Source organism: Asterias rubens, chromosome 9 (assembly GCF_902459465.1).
Source record: "Asterias rubens chromosome 9, eAstRub1.3, whole genome shotgun sequence".
Taxonomy (NCBI): domain Eukaryota; kingdom Metazoa; phylum Echinodermata; class Asteroidea; order Forcipulatida; family Asteriidae; genus Asterias; species Asterias rubens.
In genome coordinates this window covers 18,857,661-18,861,850 of record NC_047070.1, presented here as the reverse complement: position 1 = coordinate 18,861,850, position 4,190 = coordinate 18,857,661, and positions in this window count along the sequence as shown.

Sequence of the window (4,190 nt, the reverse complement as noted above, 5' to 3'; positions counted from 1 at the left end):
TCATCTATTATACATCGTTGCGGTACCCGCTGCCAAAAACATAGGATTCAAACTGCCTCTAGCTACCGGGCAACCTCGGTAGTCTAGTTGGTAAGACACTGCTCTAGATTTGCAAGGGTCGTGGGTTTGAATCCCACCCAAGTTATATGCCTGTGATATTTTTTTCACAGGACTCTGGGAAAGTCATGAGTATACAGTGCTAACACAAATTGGTGTATGGGTAAAAACCAACACTAAATATACTCAAAGTTGTTTAGCCCAGTGGAAGGAAATAGTGTTGAAGCTAGCCATATTCAGTTTCCATTAATCCTTAATTCAGAGTCCTATAGGTGTCCTCCATCATCCAATATCATTACAGGAAAGCTGCACTATAAAAGAGGCTAGAATAATACACCCTTTTCATCTGGCAACTAACACCTGTTATCTCTTTGTAGTTCCTTTTCAATACAGTGTACTTGATTGGATCATGCACAAACCAGTGCATCTGCTGACTGCTCAAAGCAGATTAACTGCTCATCCAAAGTTAAGCAACATAAGTAATTAAATTTAAACACACCCACTGGTGAAAATGATGTATAGCTTCAACAGCTTTAGGAAATTCATATCTTATGAAAAGGTCTCACTGTTAGTGTAAGGCAAGTTACCAGACATCTCCTGACATTCACATACTAGCTGGAGCTTAGATGATATTGTAATCGTTAACACTAAATGAAGTTCGGGTGCCTGACTTACTCATTCCTTTTTTCTCATCAGGTGCCTTGAATGAGAGAGGTTATTTCTAAAACTATAAGGTGATTTTGGTGCTGCGTTATTGTGTGTGGATTAGTTTAAGTATAAAGAGTGCGTCAGAGTGCATTAAGTGGTTCATTATCGTCTGTAGGAAGCTGTAAGTTATTAACACTTACGAGGCCAGATCAGCTGCATGTGGCTTGTACAATGCATCTATAGCAGCCACAAGTGGCTTGTACAATGCATCTATAGCAGCCACAAGTGGCTTGTACAATGCATCTATAGCAGCCACAAGTGTCTTGTACAACGCATCTATAGCAGCCACAAGTGGCTTGTACAATTCATCTATAGCAGCCACAAGTGGCTTGTACAATGCATCTATAGCAGCCACAAGTGGCTTGTACAATGCATCTATAGCAGCCACAAGTGGCTTGTACAATGCATCTATAGCAGCAACAAGTGGCTTGTACTCCTCAGATTCGTCATGTCAATGTTGCAAACCTTACATAGCAACAAGGTCAAAGGTCACTGCTTAGTTCTCCATGCACATGATTGGTGCAGTCAAGCTGTTACCTTATAGCACCTTTAAACCAACTCATATGAAACACATGAGAGTAGACGGTCATACTAATTTTAGTTGTAATACTTTTTCGTCAGGATTTCGATATGACAAGGTATTGCAATTTATGTGTAATTGCAAAACCCCAAACTGCACTTGATATGCATTTAGTCTTCCCTTTATATTTCCACAGTTTACTTTTCAAAGTTAGTCTTTTCTGTTGTATTTTCTGTTGTCTTAATTCATGAAAATCTAAAAAATGTTTTTTTTTTCTCCAAATCAAGTTTAATATTCATAGCAAGTGATTAGTCAAAAGAAATTTATTACATCTATACCTCATATATTTAATAACAACAGTAACAACAACTTATATAGCATTTCACAAATTTCACTCTTCAAAATTTCCATAACTGTCTTTGTTTACTCCATTCTTAAGTGTTCTCTATTCTTGTTTTGCCCTTTTTTTCCTGACCCCATTTAAAGAGTAAACAAGTGTGTGCTTACGTCTAAGATGTCAAGCTTATAGCCGTTATTAATTGGTCTTAAATCATTGGTAACACACAAGTGCCGGCATTTGCCAGTTGCTTTTTTTCTCATCATCTCGCCGTGTGTGTTAAAGTCAATCGCAGTGGGGACGCTTTGCCGACTGATGAAATACGTAACCCGAGCGTAAGATTATCGTACAAGTGCCAAACAGATGATTAAGTATGGAGCAGATTTTGTACGTAATGTTTGGTGCGTACAGTGTTGAGGCAGGCGTTGGGTAATTTATCAATTTTTTGTGTCATGAATATTTCTGAAAACAGGAATGGAATTACCTGGTAACTTTGTTTCCATTTAGCGATCGTTTAGAGCAACTCCACTAAGAGCAAGTTGTGGGGAAGGATTATAGTCATCCACATTCCCAGGGGTGAGCAACTGCGGCGCCATTTTTTCCCCAGCGTGCCTTGCTGGATCATAAACCCCTGTAATTGGCAAATTTAAATGTAAACGTGCTATATGCTAGCAAATTAAAATGCGCGTATAATAAATCGTTTCTACGTGCGCATGCATGTCTTTCGTTTAAAATCATTTTTTCTCCATAAAACTGATCATACATGTACGATTATGCCACTGAAAGAGTTTCCAGAAATTTGCGCTTGCTCAGAATGACGTCCTCAATGGAAATGAATAAATTGTGTCTGCTGCCACCTGCTGCTATAAAGTCCAACTTCGATTCTACGAACCTCTCATTTTTTTATCCACAGTAAATCTCTTGTTTTCGTTAAATTTCCACTCTGATGCAAATATCCTATTGATTAATAGGACTGTTACAAACAATGCACATAAAATGTGTTTAACGTGTTAACCAATATTGCTTTGTTTTTTACATAATTTGTGTAAATATATAAATTAGAAATACACAGAATATTGGCAGTTGATACTGTAGTGTGAGGCAACGTAACATTATTATTATTTCAGGTGTATTGGCGAGGGGGCTTGTGTACTCTGTCCACAGCCTTTACCCTAATGGAAATGTGTCAACTATTTATTAAATGTGATAATTATACTGAGACGTAAACATGTAAACAAATTAGTCATCATTTGATGACGATAATAATTGGAGATTTGGTCGGTCTTGGCCTTTGAAACCAAAGGTTGGGCTGTTGTATACACATGCTCAGTGGACCATTGACCCCTGACCTTATGACCCCAGGTCACCTCTTCCTGTCTACGAAAGATTCTACCCTTATTAATTATAATGAAGTATGGTGTCATTCCATTGGAAATAGCAGTTGTTATTATTTGCCCTGTACTAAAAAAAAATACAGATTTGTTGTTTTTTAACAAAATCTGAAGCATAATGATATTCACAATAATCTGTTCAAGTTTATTTGGTAATAGGTCAGTGAAGCTTTCGACTCATTTTATAAAATGCTTAGCAGTGAAGGGTTCTACTTAGCAACTAGTGCGGGTTACCAGCCAGATGGCAATGTGTCCTAGTATGTGTCCTAAACAGGTTCCCCGCTCATTTTCTCCTTAAAAGATACAGTAACCAAGCATTATTTTGTGTTTCAGAGCTGGCAGGGAATTACATGAATCGCTTTGCATAATTATTTTGCTAAGCAAATGTCTGTGCTCGGTGTGACCTGCTAAGCGATAGGGGTCATCATTGTGTCATTAGTTACTAGCAATTAAGTGCTGGGTTGTTGTGATTTTTGTATGGGTTTGGGTTTCATAAATCAGACGATTTGTCACAAAATTTTGAGAAAGTAATTTAAAATAGTTGAATTGACTTTATGGACTGTTCAAACCTCAAAAATCATTGTGTGTGATCATCCAAGATTTGTACAGAGGGTACGTTGACCTTTAAAGGTCATGACCTGTAAAGGTCAAAGGGTCAAAGGTTGCATGGCTTTATTGTAATGTGTTGATTTGCTATTTTTATACAAAAGAATGCCTTTTGTGTGTAAGGGGGAGGGGAACCTAGGCCCGACTGTTTGGGGAGGAGGGGTGGGGTTAGTGATGTGTCTGATCAAAGGGTGGAAAAGGGAGTTATATTTTGAGGAAAATAAAGTTTCGCTGAGTGCCTGTCGTAAAGTGGCCATTTCGGAAATTAAATACACCGTTTTGTCATTAAGACTTCATTTTCTTTCCGATAACTCATATAAATGACTATTTTATACACATATTGCCTTTTAATTTTACACAAAATGTATTGACTTATGCTCTCGAAATTTGTTTTCAGGTGTCCTTTTATGTTAGACAGTATTCTGCAGATGGTTGTTGTTCATGAAGGAAAATGCCATTCCCATGAATAGATTATTATTATGATATAGATTATAGTTTACAATTATGTTTATTTGTTAGTACTGTGAGGAAAAAAAATATGTTTATGCCTACCTACAGGTAAAGTTATGTT